General features: G+C 50.4%; 1 protein-coding gene across 10 annotated transcripts in view; it reads right to left on the bottom strand.

Annotated features, from left to right (window-relative positions):
* ATP2B2 (ATPase, Ca++ transporting, plasma membrane 2) overlaps positions 1–27,169 on the bottom strand; it is a 296,412-nt gene that overhangs the window by 154,144 nt on the left and 115,099 nt on the right. For 3 of the 10 annotated variants that reach the window (XM_005870065.2, XM_005870068.2, XM_005870066.2), the window contains exon 1: positions 25,941–26,190. The exons of 3 other annotated variants lie outside the window; for them this stretch is intronic. The gene's annotated coding sequence lies outside the window, so the exon portion shown is untranslated. Of the gene's footprint in view, positions 1–25,940; positions 26,191–27,169 lie in introns of those variants that run through there. 4 more of the 10 variants (XM_005870069.2, XM_005870063.2, XM_005870064.2 and 1 more) reach the window with 2 other exon arrangements.

Genomic DNA, 27,169 nt, shown 5'->3' with positions numbered 1-27,169 from the left:
GGGGAAGGAGTGGGCTTGGGGGAGAGGGTGGGCATGATCAAGAATCCTGTTTTGGACTTGTTAACTTTGAGATGCTTGTGAGATGTCCAAGGAGAGATGCCAAGTGGCCAGTTGGATGATGTGTTGGGAGTGCAGAAGAGAGACTCCGGCTGAAGATATAAATATGGGAATCAGCAGCTTAGGGATGTATTTAAAGCCATGGGACAGGGTGAGATCACCAGAGGAGAGAGCGTAGTGACAGAAGGGAAGAGGCTCAGAGATGAGCCCCAGCAGCCATGTAGCCACACTGGCTGACCCCATTAGGTGACTTCTCTGCTCAACGGCTTTCAGTGACTCCCTATTATCCTCAGAACAAGGTTCAAAATCCTTAGCCTGACACACAGGCCCTGCCTACTTCTCCAATCTCACGTCCTGCGACCCTTTCCTTGTATCCTTCTTTCCAATCATAATAAACACCTTGGGAGGTTCCACACCTCCAGGCTTTTGCCCAGGCAGTTCCCCTGCCTGAGGTGTCCTTGTGCAGGCAAAAGTGAATTGTAACTCTTGCTTCCTCCAGGGCAGAATTTGCAACACCCTCCTCTGTGTTTCTATGGCCTTCTGAACATACCACACTATTATAGTCTTTCTGGGAGCTCCAAGGGGAAGGAGGCTGGCCCATCTCTGTGACTTGGGCCCAGCATGTCCAAGGCTCATGGTGAGCCCTTGTGCCCCACAATCTGAGATGTACCATCACAGCTGCGGTGGGCTGAGCACCTGAACTTCATCACTTCCAGTCTGAGCCTGGGCTGCTGCTCTGAACACAATTGGAAGAAGGAAGGTTAACAGAGGGAGGAGGCGAGCAGGTGCGAGAATGAGGGGTGGTCACACTGGGCATTTGCTGGGCCTCCCACCTGCCATTGCAGCAGTGGTGGGGAGAGAGAAATGAAAAGATAAAAGTAGAGAAACAGAGCAGTGAATTTTACTTCCCTTACGATTGCCCTGAGCTCATGACGAGAGACTTTACTGTGTAGGAAATCAGAAAGTACTTTAAGGACTTGGCCTGGAGGGGGTCATGCAAAGTTCCTACACCCTCCCTGGGCCACTTTTATTCTGTCTTATGTTTAATGTTACCAGCTGTAGGTCCTGAAGAAAGCTCAGGAGGGGAAACTTGTGAGTTTTTGGAGCACCTGCTTGGTATCAGGTGCATTTGGTCAAGGGCACAGATGGGTCAGGTGGACCTGAGCTCTAATTCCAGCTCTCCTGCTTGCTACACGGCCCTGGCCAGGTAACTGCCTTGCTCTAAGCCTTAGTTTCTTCATCTGTGAGATGGGGCTATTTATACCCCCCCTGCTTCGGCTCTGAGAGAGGTGACATGTGAAACACTGAGCACAAAGTCTGACACACAACTGCTTCCTTTCATCTTTCTAACAACCTTATTAGAGGAGTGTTGAGGTCTCCCCCCCACCTTTTTTTTGGTACAGGGCAACTGAGGCTCAGAGAGGCCCAGGTCACAGAGCTAGGATGGATAGAGCTGATGTCTAAGAGCATGTCTACCTCCAAAGCCAGAGACCAACTCCTCCCATCTCATCATTCAGTTGGTTAATTCTGGGACTTTGGGTTGGGTACTGGGAACTCAAAGGTGATTCAGACAATAGCTCTACCCTCCACCATCCAGAATCCCCCCACTGACTACTTTATATTCCCACTCAGAGAAGCTGGGGATGGGGCCTCCCGAATGTATAGGAGGAGAGAGTGAGTTTGGGAATTCCCAGCTCAAAGGGCCTGTTGCTTCTTTCGGGACCAGGCAGGCAGCTTGGGTTACCTCTCTGAGCTTCAGGTTTTTAACCCGCAAAATTGGCATAATGATACCTTACCCAGAAGATAACCAGAGGGCTAAGCAAGAAAGCTTTGGGTGAGGTGGGTGCCATTTTAGGGAGCCCCATATCAGGCTGTCATTAGCTGAGGTCCATGAAGGGTCCTTTGTAAGGTTTGTGTAGATTTACATTTTTCTAAGGAGAAAGCCTGTGACTTTCATCAGCTTCTTAAAGGAGTCCCTGACCCCTTTGTACCACAAAGCCCCAGAATCACTATCTACTGGGACCAACTCAACTCCCTGCTTTCCAATGAATGCTGGGTAGAAATAACACCAAGATGCTGAAGCCAGGAAACCCAAGCATCTGGGGATGGTTAGAGAGAGCAAGGTTTGAGTCCAGGAACCCCCATGCTTCAGCAAGGCAAGACCACTTGACAATCACTTCCCGCTCCACAGCTTTCCCATGGTCCCGTGACCTGGGATCCTACAATAACCAACTCCTCTCCATGCCAACATGGTGGAGGAGAAAGAACTCGGATGCTGTTCTTTCCTGAGCAAAAGGCAAAGCTAATTTTTCTAGACAGCAAGCTTCTGTAACCATAATTGATCAGCCTCTAGTTTAGAGGAAATTAGATTTCATCTGACTCCCTCATTAGCCCTGAGGACAGGAGTGAAGGCTACAGACCTGTACAGAGCGCTGTTATCACAGATGCACCCCAAGTTTGGCTGCGCCCCAGTGAGATGCCGCTCAGAGCAGGTACCTTGGGAAAATACTCAGGGGCTCATCTGCTTGGACATCCACAACTAGATCCATTCCAGAAGTGGCCCAAAGTCACTTAGTCTAGTTTGGTGGGCCATAAGGGAGGTGACCCCACTGTGGACCCAAAAGGCAGATTGTAGGTAACTGCAGGAGCCTCAACATGGGGGCCCTCCAGTCCAGGCCTCATCATGACCAACAGATACCAGCTTCCTACTGGCCTTTCTACTTGGATGTTCCTACACTTCATACTCAACAGATCTCAAGTCCAACTTGTCCATTTTTTCTTTTATGACAGTGTTTTTGTGTCTTCTCTGAAAAATCATTTCTTACTCTGAGGTGGTAAGATATTTTCCTGTTTTCTTCTAGAAGCTTTATAATTGTAAGTTTTTATGTTCAGAACTATGAATTACCTTAATTTTTTTCATCTACTTGTCTTTTTATTGTGGTTAAATCTCCATAACAAAATTTACAATTTTTACCATTTTTAAGAGTATATTCAGTGGCATTAAAAACATTCATATTGTTGTGCAGTCATTACCACTATCCATCTCCAGAACTTTTTAATCTTCCCAAGCTGAAACCTTTTACCCATTCCCCTTTCTCCCCAACCCCTAGCAACCATTATTTTACTTTCTGGCTCCATGATTTTGACTACTCTAGGGACCTCATATAAGTGGAATCATACAATATTTGTCATTTTGTGACATTTAGCACAATGTATTCAAGATTCATCCATGTTGTAGCATGTGTCAGAATTTCTTCCCTTTAAAATATTCTATATAATAAAAGGCTAATATGCAAATTGACTGAATGGCAGAATGACCGGTCGCTATGACGCGCACTGACCACCAGGGGGCAGACACTCAACGCAGGAGCTGCCGCCTGGTGGTCAATGCGCTACCACAGGGGGAGCACCGCTCAGCCAGAAGCCGGGCTCATGGCTGGTGAGTACAGCCTAAGCCGTCAGTCAGACATCCCCCAAGGCCTCCTGGACTGTGAGAGGGCCCAGGCGGGGCTGAGGGACATCAATGATGAGAGAGAATCATTGATTGGCCGTCTCCTGCATGCCCCACACTGTGGATCAACCCCATAACCCAGTTCATGTGCCCTGACCAGTTGATAGGTCAATGCTTAACCATTGAGCCGCACTGGCCAGGCAGAATTTCTTCCCTTTTTAAGGCTGAATAATATTCCCTTGTATGTATACACCACACTTTCCTTATCTGTTGATGGATACTTGAGTTGCTTCCTCATCTTGGCTATCATGAATAATGCTATGAACAAGGATATAGAAATATCTGAGTCCTCGCTTTCGATTCTTTTGGGGATATAGTTGAGTTGCTTCCTCATCTTGGCTATCATGAATAATGCTGCTATGAACAAGGATATAGAAATATCTGAGTCCTTGCTTTCGATTCTTTTGGGGATATAGTCAGAAGTGGAACTGCTGGATCATATGGTAATTCTATGTTTAATTTTTTGAAGAAACACCATATAATTTCCCCTAGCAGCTGCACCATTTGACATTTCCTCCAATAGCACCCACTGTCCCAGTTTCTCCACATCCTCACCAACACTCATTATTTTCTGTTTTGTTTTGTGTTTTACAGTAGCCATCCTAATGGGTATGAGACGGAATCTCGCTGTGTTTTAGTTTGCATTTCTCTAATTATTAGTGATGTTGAGCATTTTTTTCATATGTTTATTGGCCATTTGTGTATTTTCCTTGGAGAAATGTCTATTCAAGTCCTTTACCCATTTTTGCATTGGGTTGTCTTTTATTTGTTGAGTTGTAGTAGTTCTTTATATATTCTAAATATTAACCCCTTATCAAATATACAATTTGCAGGTATTTTCCCCCATTCCATGGGTTATCTTTTCACTCTGTTGATAGAATCATTTGATACACAAAACTTTTTAAGTGTAATTGAGTCCAATTTATCTTTTTTTTCTTTTGTTGCCTGTGCTTTGTTATCACATCTAAGAAATGATTGCTAAATCCAATGTCATGAAGCTTGCCCCCCACCCCTTTTCTTCTATCTTGACTTGATTTGTGTGTGGTATAAGGTAGGAGTTCAAACTTAAATTTTTCTGAAATCCAACCCTTAAGCTTTCTTACCCCTACCTTATTCTCCCTTGGGGTTCACTGTTAGTATGCTAGAAAACAAGTCACTCCTGTCACTTTCCTCTCCATCATCCAAGTCCTATTGATTTTGCTACACCCTACGTTTCCTTGAAACCACTAATTTCCCTGCATCTTCACAGCTCCTACCCCTTGTTCAAGTTTTTTTCATCTCTTGCCAGGATGAGTACAGTAGCCTTTTTTTCTTTAAATCTCACTTGAGGATATACATTTTTATTGATTTTAGAGAGAGAGAGAGTAAGGGAGAGAAAAAAACATTGGTGTGAGAGAGAAACCTTGATCAGTTGCTTCCGTTCATGCCCCAGCCAGGGATTGAATCCACAACTTAGGTATGTGCTCTGACAGGGAAATGAACCTGCAATCTTTGGTGTATGGGACAATGTTCCAATCAATTGAGCCACCCAGCCAAGCCTCTTAACTGGCTTCTCTGCTGGCACTTGGAAAAGCAATTTTGATCATATCACAGCGTTCCTCCACCCACACTGCTTTAGATAAAGACAAAACTCTTTAATGTGATCTTCAAAGCCCTGGGTGGTCTGTCCTGGCTCCAACACCCCATTTTCCTGCCTCTGCTGCAGCCATGCTACTCATTCTCCCACCAGGACTTTGTTCTGTTCTCTCTGCCTGGAAAGCTAATGTTGTTCCCTCCCCATCATCACCTAGTAAATTCCTACTATTCCTTCTATTCTAAGCTTAATCCCACCTGCTCAGGGGGGGGGGGCGCCTTCCCTGATTCACTTACTATATTGTATTTTACATGTTTTTGTGTGACTGTTGGATTGGTGTTCGACACTAGACCACTGAGGGCAGGGCCTGTATTTTTAAAATCACTATTATATTCCAAGGGTCTAGCACACAGTAGGTCATCTGTAAATAGTATGGGAAGGAAGGAAAGAAAAAAGAAAGGGAGGGATGGAGGGAGGAAGGAAAGATGGATGCATTGAATGAAAAGATTGATCTCCTTGGCTATGAATGTTCTTCCCAAGGTGGGAAGCCATGACTTTCAGTGCATGATCTCTAGGGGGCAGGAGGTGACACTCACTTTGTTGATTTCAAATTTCTGGGAACTTATTATGTAACAAATGCCATACAGACCTTTCTCAACCTCAGTTTCTTCATCTGGAAAGTGGGAAAAGCAACACCCCCCTGCAAAATTGTTGTATTAGAAGAGATGCTGTTGATATGTATGAAAGTGCTGAGCCCCCAAAGGGGTGTTCCATAGATGACCTTGAGCCCAGCCATGCTCCCAAATACAGCCAACTCTCCTAGATTCTCTGTGCCTTAGTCTTCTGTTCATCAGCTGCCAGATTTGGGCATGGACACATCCCTAGAATGGTGCACGGAGAACTGAGTCCCTTCTGCCTCCAGGTGTATGTCCTCAGAGGCTTAACTTAGCTATACCTGGAGATGGCCATACCAGAAGCCTGGTTAGGAACCTTATAAAAATGCTCATGGCTCATCTGCTTGGACATCCAAAACTAGACCCATTCTAGAAGTAGCCCAGGACTTAGTCCAACCTGGTGGTTCAGGAGGCAGGTGACCCCAACGAGGGCTTATTGCTTCCTACAAGCCAAAACCTTCTGGGCAAGTCTTTCCTTGCATTGGTGGGCAGAGGAGACACCTTAGCTGCCCTTAGGCACAAAGTAAAAGCCAGAACATCAGAAGCTCTGGGACCCAAGCTGGACTCTGATGTTCCTCTAAGGACTGAAGGAATGAGGAATAACCATGGCTAAAACAGGAGGCTCCCTCAATTCTGGGTCTCCCATGGTTGCTGGTAGGCTCCCTGCCCTTCCACACTTCTTTCCTCACAGCTGGGGCCATTTGGATCCACTTGCAAACTTTAGGCTTCAGGCTCTGGGCTCAGCTGGTCCCTAACTGGGAGGGTATTCAAAGATCCCATGTGGTTCAGGGGGCTTGTGTCATCCAGGCAAATAGGCCCCAACTCTAGGGACTGGCTGCCTTGTCCCTAACTCCCTCCCATACCCCAGTTCCTTCGGGGCTGAGACCCAAGTTCTTGCCTGTATTCCTACCCCTACCCAGACCCAAAGCATGGTCCAAGCTTTGTCCTAAGTCCCTCTCAAGTCCATTTCCTTCTGTTCATTTTTGGGTGATTGCACTAGCCTCCTAGTTGTTCTCCCTACTGTCCCCAGCCTCCTACAACCCATTCTCCACACACCAACAAGATTGATATCCCTAAAACATTAATTGGATCATGCCAATTTTCTGCTTAAAACCTTCCAGTGGCTTCTAGCACATTCAGAACTAAATCCAAAGTCACTGGGATCTACAAGGCCAGACCCAGGTGCCCTGGCCCTGCTGCTCCTCCTGCCTCCTTCCTCTTCTACATCTTTATCTTCCAACTCTCTGCTCCAGCCACATTAGACCTCAGAATGCTGCCACATGCCATGCCTGGACCCCAGAACAGAGCATGTCTTTTTGCTGGAGTTACAGATGGGTAGGAGGTCTGCCTGGGGCTGCTGGGACCTTCCTAAAAATGAAGATAACACAGATGCGAGCTGAGGAATGAAAAGACCTTATTTGAGCACCAGGATATAGTCATACCCTTTTCTCTTCCTGTTAGGTTAGCCAAAGCATAATTTTTTCTTAGGCTAACTTGACTTGGCACTTATATTACTTGCTTTTGAAGGGAGTCCCAATTAATTCGACTGGCCAACCTTTTTCAACTGACCCTATCCCCTTTTCTGTTCCTACAATGTCCCACTTCAGGGCTTTTGCCTATACTGTTCCCTCTGCCTGGAGTGCTTTCCCCAGATGTTACATGTCTCACTCCCTAACCTCTTGAGGTCCTTGCTCAAATGTCACCTCCTTGGAGAGGCCTGCCCTGATCACCTCATCAAAAATAACAAGCCTACCCCTTTACTCTGTGTTATTATTTAAATAACACCTTTATTTCCTATGACTGTTACATATTTACCTTTCTGTCTCTCTCCACTAAACTTTAAACTTCACAAGGGCACAGATTGTATTAGGGTGACCAGCTATTTTGGTTTGCCTGAGACTGAGGGGTGTTCTGGGATGCAGGACTTCTAGTGCTAAAACTAGGAATGTCCTGGGCAAACCAGGGCATGTTGATCACCCTAGACTGTCTTGTTTGTTCACCATAACCCCCCCTGCCCACATTAGTGCTGGCACATGGTAGATGCTCAGCACACAGTTGAGTGGGTAAATGAGTGCAGGCCCTTCCCAGGTAGTACCCTGCAGTGTGTATGTACACTATTTCATTTCATCCTCACAGCCAACCAGTTATGCCCATTTTACAGATGAGGAGCCTGAGGCTTGGGCAGCTTGCCCAGGCTGCACAGTTGGGAAGGCAGGACTGGAACCCAGCTCTGCCAGGCTCCAGAAGTCAAACCCTTAATTGTTCTGCAATGCATGCTTCCCAGTTACTGCCTGCTTTGCTCACACCAACTGACCCTTAGCTCCTGTTGCCTGGGCCCAGAGAAGTCCATTCCCTGCTTTGCCCCACCCAAGTGGGTGAGAACTGGTCCAAGGGCAGATCGTTCCTGACCAGGTTGGTGGTGAGAGAAGAGGGAGAGTGGGAAGTTCAGGGGCTGGACTAAGGCTGGAACCTCAGAGTGTGGTGGTCATTGTCCCTGAGCTGTGTATCCCCAGGGACCCTCTAGTCCAGTCTACACTGGCTCCAGGTCTCCTTGAAGGCTTGTCAATCACAGTGGCATTCTCAGCTGGCCCTAACCCCTGCACTGAGAATCCTGTATTCTGCTCGCTCACAGAGGTCTAACCTAAAATACCCTACCCTCCCTAGTTCAGGGAATGGTGTCTCTCTGCCATTCTAGACCCACCACTACCCCCTGCCCTGCCCCTCCTGGTCAGAACAAGAGGAACAACACTGGGGGTGGGGGGTGGGGAGGAGGAGCAGTGCTTCCCAGGCAAATTTAACTCTCATTTGATCCCTACAATCAACCTTGCAACAGATGCTCCTTTTTTATACCCATTTCATGGATCAGGAAACTGAGGCCCAGAGAAGTGAAGTCACTTGCCAAAGGTGACACAGCTCATAAAGGGCTTCTGAGACACATTCAGGGCTGTCTCCCAAGCTCACATGTTATCTATTCTACTTCATCTTCAGGGTGATGATGGAGATGATCAAGTCACTGGTGTTTATTATGCCAGGCACTTCACATGCATTATTTCTCATTTCAACTCACCTTGAATGGTAGGTATAACTGTCTCCATTTTACAGAAAGTTGGACAGCACAGGAGTGAAGTGATTGACCAAGGTCACACGGCACAGATGATTTCTAATGGGACCTATCTCATCCTCCCTCTCTCCTTCATTCTTACCAACCCACTTACGTACCTATTTAACAACCAACATTTATTGAGCATCGATGACGTGCAAGGCACTGCCCACCCTGCCAACACCGCCCAAGCTCTGACAGGAGGAAGTCCTGGGCTCAGGAGACACCCTGGCTCCTGGCCCACAGCAGCTGGAAATCCTTTCCTGAGAGGCTGCCTGGGTTCCAAACTGGGATCCCTTGGGTCTGATTAGCCATCTACTTGGGAGTCTCTTGCTGGGGAATTCTCTGCACGTTTCATTCTGGGATTTCAGCTGCTCTGCCCCCTGCCTGGCCACCAACGAGCTGTTTTTCATTAGTGGGGTGGGAGAAGGGTCACGGGAGGTTTTAATAATTCCATTGTTGGCAATTTCCATGGTGGCAGAAAAGACTTGTTGGCTGGCCTCCAAACACCTCCCTGAAAAATACTTCCAAAAAAGTAAAACCAAACTGCTGGACTGGCCCGCTGCAGCCCAGGCAGACGCTGGAGCTGCCCACAAAAAAGTGCAGGAACCAGTGCATCACCATCAGTCCCCAGCACAGAGCACAAGGAAAATGGGGATCCCTTTCTCTTCTGGATGGAAACACATAAGATGCTCCCCTAGGAGTGAGTCATAAGCCCAGAGTCTATTTTCTCTGCCACCTGTTCACTGTGTGACCTTGAGCAACTAATTACTAGACCTTTCTGAGCCCAACTCCTCCCTGTGAAAAGAGGCAGCTGGAGGAATTCTCTAGGTCTGACGCATTAGTGATGTGTGCGGGCGCTGACCGTGTGTCAGTTCTGCGGACTGAGGATGGGAAGGGTGCAGAGAAACTTCGGCAGCCTCTAAAGCAGTGGTTCTCAACCTTCTGGCCCTTTAAATACAGTTCCTCATGTTGTGACCCAACCATAAAATTATTTTCGTTGCTACTTCATAACTGTAATGTTGCTACTATTATGAATCATAATGTAAATATCTGATATGCAGGATGGTCTTAGGCAACCCCTGTGAAAGGGTTGTTCGACCGCCAAAGGGGTCTCGACCCACAGGTTGAGAACCGCTGCTCTAAAGGGACCAGAGGCTTTCTGGGAGGGAGAGACCTGAGTGCTCTGCAGGTCATGGAGGGTATGAGCTGGATCCTCCTCGTTGCCTGGCCACCATCTGCCTCCCCCACGGCACACAGCTTCCCCAGCTGCCTTTCCGTGAGAGGAAGGGACAGTCTGGGGGTCTGCACAACGGTGAGGATCCTCAGCATCTCCCCCGCCTTTATCACCACAGTCATTCCAAGGCTGCTGGCTCTGGGAGGGTCTCTGGCATTCTTAGCTTTCCACACCCACCTACTATAGCCACTACCCCCTTCCGCCTCGGTTCATTCCTCACCACCTGTCCCCAGGTTGCCCTACTCTGGACTGTCTTCACTCACTAGCCAGGCTGATCTTTGCTCATCCCAGCTCTGACCCTGTCCTGCCAACCCCGCTGCAGGGCTCCCACAGCCCTAATTCCCAGCTACAGCAGAATCGGGGCAATGACCCATTGCATCACCTCTCTTCTCGTAAAACTTCACCTCCAAATGCAGGAAAATCCCCTTACACGTTAGAAGCCCTCAACAGAATACAGCCTCCACTGATAGCCCTGGAAAATGCCCCAGCAGGTTGGTAAAAGAGGCAATTTCCTGTGCAGACCTGGGTTTGAGCCCAGCTCCTCACATTCTGTACAGACTCCTTCATGGCTCTGAGCCTCGGTTTCCTCAGCCATGAAATGGGGATGAGGACGTGTCCATTGCACTGTTGTCGGGAGGATAAGATAAGAATGAGACAGAAGGTCTGGCACAGAGCCTGGCCTGGAGCAGAGCCTGGGCAGAGCTGACTCGATGGGAACCCTCTGTGAAAGGCGCTGGGTGAGGGCTTGTTTTGAGTCCTGTTTGGCCTCAGCTAGGGATATAGAGGAGGGCGGAGGGGAGGAGAGGGAGGCAGAGGCTTGGGGCAAGAGGCCAGGAGACTTAGGAGGCTGGGTAGCCACTGTCATCTCTGCCACCAAAGGGGCAGTGTCTGCTTTTTAAACTTACGATGTGCCAGGCATTGAGTGAAGGGCTTCTTGTAGCTGTTGAAACTGAGGCTCAGAGTGGTGAGGTCACTGGCTGGTGGGTGGCAGACATGGCAGTGCCTTCATCCCTGAGCTTTGCACTGAGTCAGGGCACAGGAGGGGAGCAGTGGGGTGACAAAAGGGATTAGAAGAGGAGGCAGGTGATGGTTTCACGTCCTCTCCTGCGGGCGGTTGCTAAGGGCAAGTGGCGGTCACACCTGCCACAGCCTGACCTGGCCTGGCAGACCTGCAGCAGGCTCCTCTCCAGCCAGTGGGTCCTGCTCCCTTTGCCCCTCGATTGCCTCCTCAGGAAGGCTTTATAGAACAGGCCTTTGTGAATTACAGCAAAGAAACCAAATTTACTCTGCCTTTCTCCGTATTTTTTCCAGAGATGTGGGTGGGGGTGGGCAGAGCCTTGCGCATCCTTCCTGCTCATTCTGCAGAGAATCACAAAGACAGGCTGAGCACCAGCTGACATGGTCTACTGGGTGGCTTAAGGAAAGGGCTTCCCTATCTGGCCCAAAGGCTGGCCCTTCAGCCAGGACTCTGCTCCTAGGGGTATGGAGGTGCAGGGGCAGGAACCAAACCTGAGGCACCTCCCCCTGGTTAGCCTCCTTCAATCCTACTTGCACCATATCATTTCCCAGTCCAGGAACCTTCCATGGGTGCCCACTGATCAAGTGTGCAGGATATGGTCGCGCAGACATGGGTTCAAACCTTCCTCTGCTACTTACTACCCGCGCAGCTCAGTTTTTTAAATCTTTAAAATGGGAATTTCATCACCAACTGCCCAGAACTGTTGTAAGGACTGAATGAGGTGACAATCCCTTTTTCACACAGCAGTCAGATGGGGCTGTGTATATGTCGCACCCTGCCCAAGACCTTCAATGTCAGGATCAAACCCAAACTCCATACCATGACCTACAAAGCCGCACGTGATCTGGGCTCTCACTGCTTCTGCCTGGTCCACCTCTCACCACCTCCATCCCTTTTTAAAGGGCCCCAACAACTCCAACATTAACTGGGACTCACCCTCCCCTCCCCTGATGCCTCCTATGAGTCCTAAAGCCCTGTCAGCTGGCCCGTGTCCCCTCTCTTGGAAACGTGTCTTCCATTTTGCCCTTGTTCACGGGATGCCTGTCTGACTTTCTCCTTGTGGGCCTCCAGGCTCTTCCCTCCAAACCATTCTCCTCACTAATGCCACAGGATCTTCCAAATGGCCAATCCTATCACATTACTTCCCAGCTTAAAACTGTGCAGCCCTTTGCTTGGCTCAGTCACCTCTCCAGCTGAGTACTCGCCACCCCTGCCTGGAGCCTCTGGGCTGCTGGCTGGTGGTGGCCTCCACACTGCTCAAGCCGTGCCTGTGCCTGGAGCAACCTCCCCACCTCCTACCTCCTTCCAGCTGGCTAGCTCTTACTTATCCTTCCACTCGGCTGGCTACCGTGTGTGGCCCTCTCAAGGTTGTTCCCTGGCTGCCCAACAAAGTGCCTGCCCCCGGCCTGGTGCTCATGTTGCTTCTTGTTTACTGATCTCCCTGCTAGACTGAGCACTCTGGGACTGTGAGGCCGCTGTTGTCTTGGTTAAGCTGGGTGCTCTGGAGTCAGCCTGCTGGCTGGGTGCCTTTGGGCAGGTCACTGTATGTTGCAGAGCCTCAGTTTCCTCATATGTAAAATGAGAGGCCCGGTGCATGAATTCGTGCACCGGTGGGGTCTGGCTGGCCTGCTCCAATTGGGGCCAATTGGGGCTGGGCCGGCTGGAGGGAGGGGACATGGGTGGTTGGCTGGCCAGCCCCGCCCCTGATCGGGGTGAGGGGGCCAACTGGGGCCTCAGTGGGCATCAAAGCAACCAGTCGTTCTGGCCGTTTGCCTTTTATATGGGAATAGTAACAGCCAGAGGGATGTTGTAGTAACTAAGTCCCACAGAGCACTGAGAACAGTGCCTAAGTCAATGGCATTGTGCTCAGTCAGCAGCATTCTGCTTCAGAAACTAATGCTAGAAGGAACTCAGGGGTCTGTGGCCAGCAGGTGCATCTGGCTGCCAGGGACTCCTGGAATGCTGGACCTTCACCTGAAGAGGGCTGAGCCAACGAGGCCGGTAGATCACCTTGGACTTTCTGCACCTTTCTCCTTAGTAAGAAGCCTCTATTTGCTTCCATTGATATTTAAAAATATGTCTTATTTGCTTTGAGGGAAATGTCTTTTCAGGTTGTTTTCTGCCCTTCTGTTCTCTCTTCTGACCTTTGAGCCTGTTTTCTGACTTTACCTCCTGCCTTTGTTTGCATGTGCCTTTTTGAAGCCAACCTTTTGCACCCAACTTTTGTATTTGAGCTCAGACTCCCTGGCATCCTCTGGGTCTCAGGGCTACCTGGTAGGGGAGGGGCAATGACGTGTCCTGTTATGCCACACCATCCATGTCAGGGGGAAAGGAGGGGAGTGCCAGCCCCAGGTGCACATATGCTAGCGCCTTCATGTGAGCATGGGGGCATAGAGAGGGCACACCACAGCTGGGAAGAGGCAGGGCTGGCAGCTCCCGAGCCAGCGTCACGTGCACTCACCTCTGCTGTCTCTTATTCAAAGCCTGCCGAGCCACCTGGATGGCCACAGTCCACTAGGGACAGAATAAGGTCATGGGTATGAATAAAATGATCCGCTAGAAAAGAAATAGCAACCCTCTGAATTTATATCTGCCAGTAAGTGAATGAACAAGCACGGGAAAGAACAGCAAGTTGCCAGATTTCGTTGACTCTAAGTCGAATCCTATGTTCCACCATGACTTTTCGTACCACAGAGAAAGACAGAGTGCTTCCAGCAAAACTGTGACTTGTCATCAGCTCCCACATATATCCTGATCTCAGGAATGTGAAATGTGGGGAAAAAATGTACATCCAGAATCGACAAAACAGGATATTAACAGAGGTGACATGAGGCACATGTGGGGAGAAGAAAACTAGTTATTTTACTATAGATCCGTCTGTATCATTCCTTTGTTTCAACAAGCATGCAACATAAATTTGCAGTTTAAAAAGAAAAATAGGGTTTGCCAAATGGTTCTTGCCTGGCTGCTTTTTTGGCCACCTCATGGGTTGGCAGCTCTGGGGTGCCTGGCTGGGGGAGAAGGCTGGGGACTTGTGGGGTGAGACAGGTAAGTATCAGGTGCGCTCTTTCCAGAGCTCAGCTCTATATGGGTTTAGTCAACAGAAATTTCCCTTTATTAAGTCCTGGTTCCTAAACGAGGTGTCCTCAAGATAAAAAATACTCAGAGGACTACAAACAATGCAACAAAGCCCAATTTCCCAGAGGACTGCATGCCACCGAGCTCTTCCTCCTGCGCCTTCCTCTGCTTTCTCCTGCCTCAAACCCTCGTGCTGCGACCTGGTGTTAGACAATTTATAGACCCACCTCTCTGCTGCCTTCTCCCCAGCTAGACTGTAAATGGCAGGAGACTAGAAACTGCATTTGCGTCATTTAGGCTGCACCTCTTGCCCACTCTCTTTCTCTCCACCTCACCCCCACAGAGAGGTGGGGTGAGCATGAGGTTCCTGGGAAACCTCCCACAATCATTCCTCCCCTGTCTTGCAGATAGCGGGTCAGGTGTGATGTTGAGTCAGGACACTGCTTTCACAGATGCACAAAACAGAACCCGCCAGCCCCTCACCTCCCATCCTAGGCCCTTAGATACAAGAGTAAACAAGATAGTAAGCTTCCTGCACTCAAGGAGGTGATTGTCTCGTCTAGAGGGAGGCAGACAACAAACAAGGGAATAAATACTGAAAAGAATGTCAATTGTGATAAATTCTATTAAAAAACAAGTGCCGTGACAGAAGAAGCTCCTTTAAATAGCCCAAGTGGGGAAATACCATTTAGCTCGATGAGAAGGAAGCTATCTTGTAAGGAGAGAGAGAAAATGCATTCTAGATGGGGAAACAGCACACACGAAGGCCCCGAGGCAGGAAAGAGGCGGATGAGTTTGTGGACTGGAAAGGAGGCCAGTAAGCTAGAGAAGAGTGAGTGAGAAAAGAGGGGTGGGTGGGGGACCAGACCATGAAGTGCTCACAGGCTATGGGAAGGAATCTGGATCCTGTACATCATGGGGAGGTCTATCGGGTTTTAAACAGAGAGCACCACAGTCTGATTTATATTGTTAAAAGGATCCACCTGGCCCCTTAGGGAGAACACATGATTGGGGTGGAGTGGGGGGGGGGTGGCAGGAGTAGTCATCACCATGGACAGAGTCCCAGTCTTCTGGGCTCTCCCTTGGCAACCTTGGGCAACTCTGCTCTGGGCCTCAATCTCCCTGTGAGTTCAGCTCTTCTCAGAGACCAGTCTCCTCCTCTGTAAGTGGGTCCCTTCACAGTTGTGAGGGTGCAGGAACACTTGTGCATAGAGAGCCGAGCATGGAATGTGCTCGGTTAACGACGGCTGTTATTATTCCAGGTTGCCTTGGAGGCTGTAGTGCGGCTTGGGGGAGATTGTGGTGTAAAGGCTTGTTGGCCCCTTTCCAATGCCAGCATTTGCATTCATGTTTCGCTGCTGCAGTCCCACTGTAGAGGTCTGACTCTGGAGTTCAGAGAGACTTCCTGGAGAAGGTTCCCAGGGTCAGGGAAGTTATTGGAATTCCCTTCTCCTGAGGCCATCGGAGCAGATTCAGGTCTCTGAGAGGGCAGAGAAACACCCAGAAACAGCCCTGGACCCCAATACCCAGCTACACTTAGTTCTGTTGTCTGAGCATAGGGGTAGCCAAGGCCACAGACTCTGTCCTACACTGGCCCCATTTTATAGATGAAGAAACTGAGGCTGCCTGGGCTCCCCAGTGAGAGGTGTTTCTGGAGCTGATTCACGTCTGGGTCAGCAAGGAGCCTGGCACATGGCCGGCACACACCAAGTCCTTAGCTAGTATTGGTTTTATTGATTTACATTCTCTCCCTTTTTCAAGACCCTCTGAGTTTAGAAACCTAAAATTTGCTGGAGGTGGGAATGGGGAAAAGGGCCAAATTTTAATCTTAAGTAAGTCACATAAATTGATAAATTTAAAGTGGCTTAAAGAGATCTTAATCTCCTGTCTTTGGATAGTTGCTAGGAAAAACTGGGTTTAACAACCCTTGCATTGCAAATACATATGACATCTTGGACACTGTCTTGCCCTGCCCGGGTACCCTTTGCCAGCCTGCAGTGCTATGCCCTAGCTGCTGGGCTATGTACCCTCCATCTGCCTCCTTCTCTGAAGAACCACCCTGGGATGAACTGCAACTGCTGCTGGGTCAGGCTTGCTCCTAGATCCACACGGAAGTGTACACACACTCAGCTGTGAGCTCCTTACCGTATCCCTTCCTATTACTGATGATCAATAATACCAGAGCAATTTTGAATCTTAGACATTTAAAGTGCCTGGAGGCCCTTTTTTGGCCCCAAGGTCCTTATTTCAAAGATGGGAAACAGATGTCTAAGAGGGACTGTCACAGGCCCAAGGTTACTGCCAGTGTTTGTCAAGGCCAGGCTGTGCACCTAGGTCTCTGCTCCTCAACGCCTTCCCCAATCCATTTTTGTGGCCCTGGCACTGCCTGGTGGCTGGACCAGCTGGCCAGCCAGAGCTTCTCTCTTCAGGAGGGAGTTCTGCTGTGTCAACTCTGCAGCAGCCACTGAGAAGGCACTTGGAGGCCAGGAAGTGCTGGTTGGTAGGCTTATGCAGTGGTTGGTCGGCTCAGCTGACCTTGGGCACAGCCCAGCCCAGCCCAGACCAGCCCCTTCCCCTGTACTGTGGTAAATAGGGAGAGACATGAAGAAAGAAGGAAACCACATCTGGCTGCAGCTTCTTCTAGAAACCATCCCTCCCTTGTCAAGAACCCCCTTCTTATAAGAATCACAGAGTCTTGATGGGCAAGGAGGCAACATCAAGCTGGTGCCTGGACATTGGGATGTGGTTCTAGCACTGGGGAGAGGCAGCTGTGTGACCTTGGACAAACCAACATGCATTTTGGGCCTCAGCTGCCCCATCTGTAAAATGAGTGTGGTCTGTATTGTTATTATTTTACTGAGCCAAGTGTCTATTTTAGCTACCATTTATTGAACTAGAAGAGACTTGTTAGAAGTTCATCAAATAATAATTGCCTACACTTTTGCCAAGCACTTCCCTAAGCACTTTAATTTTATTTAATTCCAATAGCCATCCTATGAATTAGATACTTTTGTTATCTCTATTTTTACAGATGGTGGAACTAAGGCACAGAGAAGTTAAGAAACTTGTACAAGGTCACACAGCAAGGAAGTGGTGGAGCAGAATTGGAATCCTAGAGTTAGTGCTTTAAACTCCTCCCTGTACTATCATCTTTGCTGTTTGTTTTGAGCTGAGAATTATTAAACACCTATTTCATACAGGCACTCTGCTGGGCATGTGATACCACATAAATGTGCTGTCTTCTCATAACAACCCTAGGAGGTGGGTATTCTCATGCCCATTGTTTCAGAACAGGGCACAAAAGCTCCTGTGAGGTACACAGAAATACCTAAGGTCTCACCATGACTGAGCTTGGGAGGCAGATGGGAGAATGGCTTGTTCCCACCAGCCTGAAAGCCCTGTTCTAAATTCTTTATAGGTTTTATCTTACTTACCATATTTCACTGAATCTGAGATGCATCCATTGTAAGATGCATCACTACCCTATGTGTACTTAAGACAAAGGCATGGCTGGTCTACTGTGACTTGCCAGTTGTAACAGGCACCCTGTTTCAGAGATATCAAAACATGCATCTGGGAATCCACACAATTCAGCTTTAACCACAACAACCCTACAGGGCAGGCACTATTACCATCCCCATTTAGCAGCTGAGGGAACCGAGGCTTGAAGATGAAGGACGCATAGCTGGCCAGCCCCCAGACCTCGGATTTGACCCTGGGCAGACTTGGTCTGGAACCACCATGCTACGTCACAGCTGAGTCAGGCCACGTGGGTTGTGTGCCCTGCCCACGGGCACAGATTAAAATGCTGAGAAGACTGTTAGCCAGAGCTCAGCACCCCTGCTCCCAATGAGCTTGTGGCCCTCACCCAACACAGAACCTCAGGCAGGCTGGAGGACACCCCCTGAAAGGCTTCCCAAGTATGCCCCACCCCTCCACAGCCTCAACAGAAAACTGACAACTTAGCTCCCTGAGCCAGCCCAGTGAGGCAGGGGTTTGAGGAAGCCAGGCTGGAAAAGCTCCTCTGGATGATGCTCCCCATGGCTCCTGCAAAGTGGCCCCTGGGGCGGCCTGGCATGGCCTAGAGGAGCAGCCCAAGCCAGCACGGAGAACGCCACCACTTTATAGGAAGCTGCTCAGGTTGGCATGGGAGCCCCAGGGAGACCTGCTTCCTTTCTTCCAAGCTTTGTGGCCCTTGGACCCTAACCAGGCTCACCCATTCCCAGGTTCCTCCCACAGGCTCCTCCAACCCCTGTTCCAGCACAGCATGGCCTCTCAGCATCTTTGCAAAAATCCAATCCTCCCCCTTGGACTAGGATGGCCTGTTCTGAGGGCCTCTCCCCGGAAGCAGGACAGAAGCTTGACATATTTCGAACGTCTGGGATGACTGGGGTTCCGTTTGTGACAGGTTTCTATCCATCACATCACATCACACATACTACTTTGTGAGGCAGGTTTTCTCAACCCCACTTTGTCAGGACACCAAGCCATGAGAGGCAAAGCTGCTGGCTTAAGGTCACACAGCAGTAAACACTGGCATTGGGATTTTAATTCGTTGCATTTCTGGTGGCACGAGAGGAGGCCACTTAAATACTGATCTCTGGACAAGCCCTGAGCCAAGTGCTTCCTCTGGTTACTTCACCAAAACCTCACACAACAAATAGTATAATAACAATAATAACGACAACACGATTATTACCCCAATTTTACAAACGAGGAAACACCCTCTGACCCTTTAACTGGACCATAACCCCAGGCTAGGCACTTTACCTAAATCCTGTTTGTCTCTCAGAACAACTAGGAAGGTGCGTACTAATGTGACCCTCATTTTATGGAGAAGTAAACTGAGGTTAAGTCGCTAGTTCAACAATACACAACTCTTTAATGGTAAAGTCACTTATTAGGTAGGATGTGGCCTGGAATAAGCAATGACTGTACCACATGTTAAATGAGAAAATGTTTGCAAAGTGCTTGAGGATGGGCACATTTTAGCTCTTGCCCCCTTCACACCTCCAAACTCCCCTGCCCACCTCCAGCTCTTCTCTTTGAGTTAACACAGAGTTTGCTGGAGTTCCTGCCCATGAGTTCCTGGCTATGGGCAGCCCCAGCCAGCTCCAAAAAGGTGAAAAAAAAAAAGATCACCAGACTCCTGGGTTCAAATCCCAGAGCTGTCCCTCACTTGCTGTATGACTTGGGCATATTCTTAACTTCCCTGACCTTGGTTTCTTTATCTGTAAAATGGGTGATAGTGAGGACTTACTAGCAGTAAATAAATATTAGTGACTATAGTGGGTAGAATATCATCTCCCCTCAAATTCATGTCCACCTGGAACCTCAAAATGTGCTCTTATTTAGAAAAAGGGTTTTTGTAGATGTATTTAGTTAAAGATCTGGAGATGAAATTATCTGGATTTAGGGTGATTATATCTAATGACTGATGTTCTTATAAAAAAAAAGGAGAGGACATAGAGACACACTGAGAAGAAGGTGATGTAAAGATGGACGCAGAGATTGAAGTGATGCAGCTACAAGCCAAGGAATGCCAAGGAGCGCTGGCCACCATCAGAAGCTGGCAGAGGAAGGGGTGGACTCTCCTTCAGGACCTCCAGAAGGAACCAGCCCTGCCAACACCTTGATTTCAGACTTCCAGCCTCCAGAACTGTGAGAGAATTAAGATTTGCTGTGTTAAGCCACCCAATTAGTGGTAATTTGTTAAGGCAACTGTAGGAAACAAACACAGTGGCTATAACTGCTATTGCAGACTTGCATTGTCTCAGCCCCTTCACCCTAGAGCCAGATGGCAGGAGGCTCACTGAAGACACGAGGTGGGCAGGATCACTTCCCCCTCTTTCAAAGGGAAATCATGAGACCAGGGAGCTGACACGACTTGCCTAAGGTCACCCACAGTGACTGAGCTGGGCCCAGAATCAGCTATTTTGGCCCTCAGGCCAAAAGGCCTTCTCTCCCTACCTGGGGACCTCTTTAGCCTCAGGGACACCAGCCCTGGTCCCCACCCCCACCTCCATCAGGCCCAGCCACCTTGCCCTCCACTCTGACTCTTCAGAGGTTTCCTGGATTGTGTATGATGCTTCTAAGATCTTTATTTAAAAAATTTTTTTTATTGATTTCTGAGAGGAAGGGAGAGAGAGATGGAAACATCAATGATGAGAGAAAAATCGTTGATTGGCTACCTCCTGCACATCCCCACTGGGGATGGAGCCCGCAACCTGAGCATGTGCCATGACTGGGAATCAAACAGTGACCTCCTGGTTCACCTAGAGCCAGATGGCAGGAGGCTCACTGAAGACACGAGGTGGGCAGGATCACTTCCCCCTCTTTCAAAGGGAAATCATGAGACCAGGGAGCTGACACGACTTGCCTAAGGTCACCCACAGTGACTGAGCTGGGCCCAGAATCAGCTATTTTGGCCCTCAGGCCAAAAGGCCTTCTCTCCCTACCTGGGGACCTCTTTAGCCTCAGGGACACCAGCCCTGGTCCCCACCCCCACCTCCATCAGGCCCAGCCACCTTGCCCTCCACTCTGACTCTTCAGAGGTTTCCTGGATTGTGTATGATGCTTCTAAGATCTTTATTTAAAAAATTTTTTTTATTGATTTCTGAGAGGAAGGGAGAGAGAGATGGAAACATCAATGATGAGAGAAAAATCGTTGATTGGCTACCTCCTGCACATCCCCACTGGGGATGGAGCCCGCAACCTGAGCATGTGCCATGACTGGGAATCAAACAGTGACCTCCTGGTTCATAGGTCGATGCTCAACCCCTGAGCCACACTGGCCAGGTGATGCTTCTAAGATCTTAACAACACTCCCTCCACCCACTGCAGGGCTCCCAACCAGAGACCACGGTGAAGCCCTCAGCACACCCAGTAGGTTCTCAGGAGTTGCTGCGGAAAGTGTCACCTATTGTTTATTGTTGTCATAGAGCAGTCCTATGAATTGGGCAGCCTTCCATTTTCCAAATGGAGTGGCATATTTCCATTTTACAGATCAAAAACCAAGGCTTGAAGAGGCACCGTGACTAATCAAGGGCACCCTTAAGTGGCAGAGGTAGCTACTGAACTCACACCTTCTGATTGTCAATCTTGACAACTTCCATTCACTGAGCCATAAATACGGGCCTGAGCTCAGCACGTTATGTCCATTACTTCTCTCATTTGCTCCTCACAACAGCCTGAGAAGTGGGTACTATTATCATACATTTTACTGATGGGTGAACTGAGGCACCACCCCACTGCTGTGAACGCCAGGCCCTTGCCATCTTCTCCATCTACTACCAGCTCTTATAGACATCCAACTGAATCTGTCCTGGAGAACATTCTCCCTATTTTCTTGTTTGAGGCTCCCACTGGAAGGGAGAAATGAACTGCAGGTTCACTGTCCTGGCCTTGGAGAAGGCAGGCGACCCAGCCCTGCATCCCACACAGAACTGTGTATTCCAGGTGGGACTAGGGGAGGAAGCCTGTCCACTCCCCCATCCCACCCCCTGCCACAAAATGTGTGTGCATGTAGCTCCCAGCACCTGCACACCACACAGCTCCTCTAAGGGAGGCCGAGAGGAGCCACATCCTGCACCTCAGGGTCCCCCAGTGCTCTCTGCCTTGACCCTGCACCTACTATGTGCCAGCTGCCTCGCACACGTTATTTAAAATCTTCCAAACATCCCTGTTTATATCTATCCCCCTTCTAGGAAAATGAAGGCTAAGATTTACAGAAGAGGAGTCATTTCCCCACTGTCAAATGCCCGGGAGAGGCTTCACCAGGACCAACCAGAAGGCCCGATGGGTCTCTTTGGAGCACGCTTTCCAGCCACATTGCTGAGAATATAGCCTTATTTTGGATTTGAAGGTTGACCTGCCCCCAGAAGGGCCTGATTTAGCAATGCAGGGTGAAGCCAAAGCCTAGGGGTGGGATAGAGGACTGGAGGGCTAGGGACTTGAGTTTCAGTCTCATTCTGTCACCAACTTGCCAGGCAACCTGTTTCTCCAGATGTGGCAGGAGTGGGGGCAGAGCATGATGCCCAGGTCACTCCAGCTCTGAAAGCCTATGAGCTCCCTCAATCACCTTGGTCGCTGGGGCACCTGTGACAATGTAGCCCTCAAGACCTCCTGAATCAGGGGAGGGGAGCAGAAACCTGGCCCTCACCAGGTGACTCATATGTCCATTGATGCTTGAGATCCACCAGTCTAGAGATTTTCCTTCCTTGATTCCCCTCCTGACCTTGGCCAATAGCAGAAGCAAGATGCTCACCTGCTCTGGTCCCAGGTTCTGGTGCCAATCCCGCCCCTATGCACAGCCTTCCACAGTGTCCAAGGCTCTCAGACAGCTGTGGGTTGAGGCAGGACAGGACAGGCATGTCCTGATCACAGATGAAAAAACTGAGATGCAGAGAGACGAAGTGACTTGCCCAAGGTCACACAGCTAGTCAGGAGCAGAAGCTGGGCCTGGTGTGCTCATCTTTTTAACGTGGAGTCAGACATTTGGGTAGAAAATGAGGGGCCCAAACAGGCAGCTGCTGCTTCTTGCCTGGGACCTGAGAGAGGTTGGCAAGATTCCCTGTTCTCTAGAGAGCACAATGTGACCTTGGACCTGGCCGGGCCTTAGTTTCCCTCTAACAAACAGACCCAGGCCAGGTAACATCAGCGTGTACTCATCTGCTTTGGTTTTTCAGGTGCCATCAATTCCATGTAGAAAAGGGGTGGCGGAGTTATCTGGCTGCTTAAGACAGGTCCACATCGGCCCAGGGAGGCTCTGTCTGTACCTACAGGAGACCCTCTATAGCAGTGGTTCTCAACCTCCTGGCCCTTTAAATACAGTTCCTCATGCTGTGACCCAACCATAACATTATTTTCGTTGCTACTTCATAACTGTAATTTTGCTACTGTTATGAATCGTAATGTAAATATCTGATATGCAGGATGGTCTTAGGCGACCCCTGTGAAAGGGTCGTTCGACCGCTAAAGGGGTCACGACCCACAGGTTGAGAACCGCTGCCCTAGAATCTAGACCCTTTCTTGGATCCTCACCAAAAATAAAAAATAAAAAAAAATCACACAGTTTTGACCTGTTGGTTCTCGAGATTTTGGCACCCCAAATTGGAAGTGGACTCACACAGGAGGGGAAGTGAGGGTCTAAGATAGCAGGCAGGGAGCCTGATGGCCTGGCTTTCAACTCTGCATGTTCTAGCTGTGTGACCTTGGGTAAGTGTCTACATTTCTCTGTGCTGCTGCTTCATCTGTGTCTGAGAATAACAAGGCCAGGCGAGGCCCCACTGTAGTGATGTATGCAGAGTAATCTGCTCAGTGAGTCCTTGCTGGGTTATTATTTGCCCAATTCCCCGACCCATAATTGTGCTGGGTAGGGAGAAAGGGAGAGGGGGCAGTTGGAGAACAGATAAAGGGGCCCAGCAATTCAGTCTTTCTACAGCATAAGCCACAGGAAGCTTTTCTGACCTTCTGTCTGGAGAGGACTTTGGAGAATGCTGGAGGCATCTGGGGCCCCATCTCTCAGAGATCCCCCACCAGTGTACTGGTTTCCTGGTGCCAGGGAAGGGGGCCTGTGGGGTCCTGGTGGTCTGGGCCATGGGAAGCAATTGCACCCACCCCTTCTGTCTCCTTTCCAACACTGGGCAGTCTTCCCTGCAGAACATCAATAACCCAAGATAGCCTTGCTGAATCCAATCTCAGTTCTCTGGGAATGTGGGCTGGCCCTCCCCTCAGGCTTGTGTAGGGCTGCAGCTGCCACTTGGAGGCGAGTGTCCTTCTGTCCTCACCGGAAGGCCCCTGAAGGGCTAGTCTCTCCCCAGTGCCCGAGGCACCTTCAATTCCACGAGATGCCTGGAGGCTGAGTGGGGGCGTGCATATAGTATCACGCAGAGGTGCTGCATCTGTGTGTGCCCAGGGCCGTCTTCTACATGTGCAACCTACATTCACCTGTGGGCACATTCCAGCATGCCATGTACTTGCCAATGTGCAGACATGCCATGCAGCTGGCATTCAGGACCTCACATGTGTGTGTGCTTATAGCTTTCACACCAGGGCCAGTCCTCACATGGACACACACCACACTTGTGGCTGCTGTAGGGCACTACATGTAGGCCGGTTGCCCATGTGCAGCCCACTGCATTCCTATGTTTGTGCTACCTGCATATGTGGGCATGCTTTCTTCACAGGTGTGTGTGCGTGCATGCTGCATTCATGTGCAGGCTGTATTTTGCAGGTGAGCTAGATGGTACATAAGGATGTGAGCTATAGTCTCATATGGTGGACTGTATCTGTGGGCATGGGTACTCCGTATAAGTGTCTATGATGGACTATATCGTGCATTACAATGGGCACTCTATTGTATATATGCATCTGTGCAAATCTGTGGATATGAATAGGCCCTGATGAGAATGGGACTGGACATATGAAGGTGGCTAAATAACATTGGCATCTTTCCTGAACCTAGAGCCACAGTCCCAAACCTGCCACTGCCCCTTCAAGGAAGTTAATAGGTGGAAGCTCTGGCAGTCTGTACTCCAAGCCCCCTCCTACTGCACACGTCAAAGGAGAATTTCTCTGGATGACGCCCGCCACTCCTGGAACTGCCCCAAATATCAGCTCTGCCTCCTCTCAGCGATTTAGAGAGCAATGCAGGTGAGGAGGGGAGCCCCTTCTGCACTGGGCCAGGGGTGTGCATCTGCTGGCCGAGTTCGCCTGCTCACTTACCCTTCTGAAGGTCGAGCCAGGCTGGGCCTCTGTGTGGGGACCCTGAGACTCCTGGGGCCCTTGCCTGACTGGGGCTGGCCAGTGCAGAGAACCCTCCCTTCACAACCTGGGTGAGCAAAGTGGTGTGGAACGGCTACTTGGCTAGTAAGGGGAGGCTGCCCACAGCAGCCCCTCCTCTGGGAGTTCAGAGGTCCCCTGCTGGTTTTCCCAATTTTGACCCTGCAGGGGGCAGGGAGAAGCCCAGGTGCCCAAGTGCTCAGCCAGAGGCCACCCAGGCTGGCTGAGGAACTGGGCTTCCAGTTGGCAGAAAGTGCCAACTCTACCACCCAGCATGACTGCTGCAAAACGGCCTGGCCATCCTACTCGTGTCCCCATCCTGGCCGTCTCAGGGACCTGGTTCCTGCTGCCACATGCCCAGGCTGGCCGGCCAGACCTGGTGGGTCCCAGCACAGGGCAGCCTACCCCACCAAGGGGATCCTCCGTGGGGGGCCTCCTGCTGCCTCTTTCCTGGGACCCTGGCTGGGGCAGGCGGGGTACCCAGGTCAGGAGCTCAGAGGGAAGAGAACCTTGCCCCCACCCGCTCCCCACCACCGGCTGGCCGGCCCTTGCATAACATCCAATGGGGCATTTGCTGTCTGGAATCTACTTGAGACCCCAGGCATCCGCCTGTCCGAGGCTCCCCTGCCCGTGTCTCCAGCACTCCAGCCCTCAGCCCCAACACACAGACAGACCCTCAAACTAGTGTCTCTCTCAGCAGCAACTCCCAATGCAGCCTCGGCTGCTGCCAGATAAACAAGCCCAGCTCGCACCCCCCCTCCACGCTGCCACCACCACCACCACCACCATCAGCGCTGAGAAAAAGCAAATGAAATGAAACAAAATAAAATGGGTGAGGGAGTAAGGGGGAGAGCGAAGTGGGGAGCTTTTTATTTTTTATTTTCTCATGCTGGGGGATGCCGGTACTTACTTGGCTACGAAAATCAGCACAAATCCGGCACGGTTTACAGGCGGGCAGCCCCAGAATCGCGGTGCGGCAGCTGGTGCCGCGGCTGAGCCCAGCCAGCGTGCCCGGTCCCTCTGCAGACTGTACCATCCTTCCCGAGCAGGTGGGGGGGCGGGGGGCGGAGGCGCGGCGCTGGCTTCTAGGAGAGCATCGCACCGGCAAAATGCGATCTCGGGGGAGGCAGAGGCCACCCCTGCCGCTGCGCTGCCGGAGGCTGGGGGAGGGGGCGGAGAACGGGGGAGGGCCTCGGCGAGGGCTTTTCTGCGGGGCGGACCGGGGAGGAGAGTTGGGGGCGGTGTGGGGGGTTGTTGCTTGGACCGAACCACCACGGTGTTGTTTGCGGTTTTAATTCCTCCCGTGGGATCAAGAGGAACTAAAGCTGGCAGAGTCCCAGGAATCAGCCGGCTCCCTCGAAGTAGGAGGGAATGTCAAGGGCATGGTGAGGATAGGGTTGGGGCTGAGCAGGAGGGAGGGATCCCTCCAGTGGTGGAAGGGGTGGGGTAGTGATAGCAGAGAGGGAAAAAATGGGTCTAAGTCCTCTCCTTCTTTCTGGGGGAACAACAGTGGCTGGGAAGGGGGTCTGCCCCTCCCTCTTTTTAGTCAGGACACTCCCATGCCTGGGGGCAAAGGTCACGTGGGGGTTGGAGTGGACTTACACATCTGTGGTTGCAGGGCCTGCAGAGTAGAGCCTGCAGTGAGTTCCCTGCTGCCACCTAAACACTACCTCTGCAACCCAGCCACAGGCCGGCAAGCACTCCCACCTGCGGGGGCTGCAGGCCTGGCCGAAGACCCCTTCAAGAGGTGCTTTCTCTCCTGACAGGTGCCCACTGGCAGGGATGTCTGCATATGTCTTGTGCATCTACATAATCCATGGGGACATCTGCGATGAGTTGGGGGCTGGCCATATTGGGGAACAGATGATGTCCAGAGCCCCTCAGGGACTCCCAAAGAGGAGTAGAACCCCTCCCACATCTTCCTGTCTCATCTCTGGCAGAGCTGCTGCTCCTTTAAGTCCAGAATGGTGGGGGCAGCCCCAGGAGCAAGGTTAGGAGGTCACAGTGCGTGGAGGGGCTTCTCTTAGATTTAGAAGCCTCCCACTCCACTGCCCTGCCCCCTCCAGGAGGGGGTGCTCTGATTGGGAGGAGGGCACTGAAGGTGGAAGGACCTTCAGGGCCAGTGTCTCAGGGCACCTG

Source organism: Myotis brandtii, unplaced genomic scaffold (genome assembly GCF_000412655.1).
Source record: "Myotis brandtii unplaced genomic scaffold, ASM41265v1 scaffold312, whole genome shotgun sequence".
Classification (NCBI taxonomy): domain Eukaryota; kingdom Metazoa; phylum Chordata; class Mammalia; order Chiroptera; family Vespertilionidae; genus Myotis; species Myotis brandtii.
Note: the sequence above shows the minus strand (reverse complement) of the source record. Positions and strands in the feature narration are given on the sequence as shown.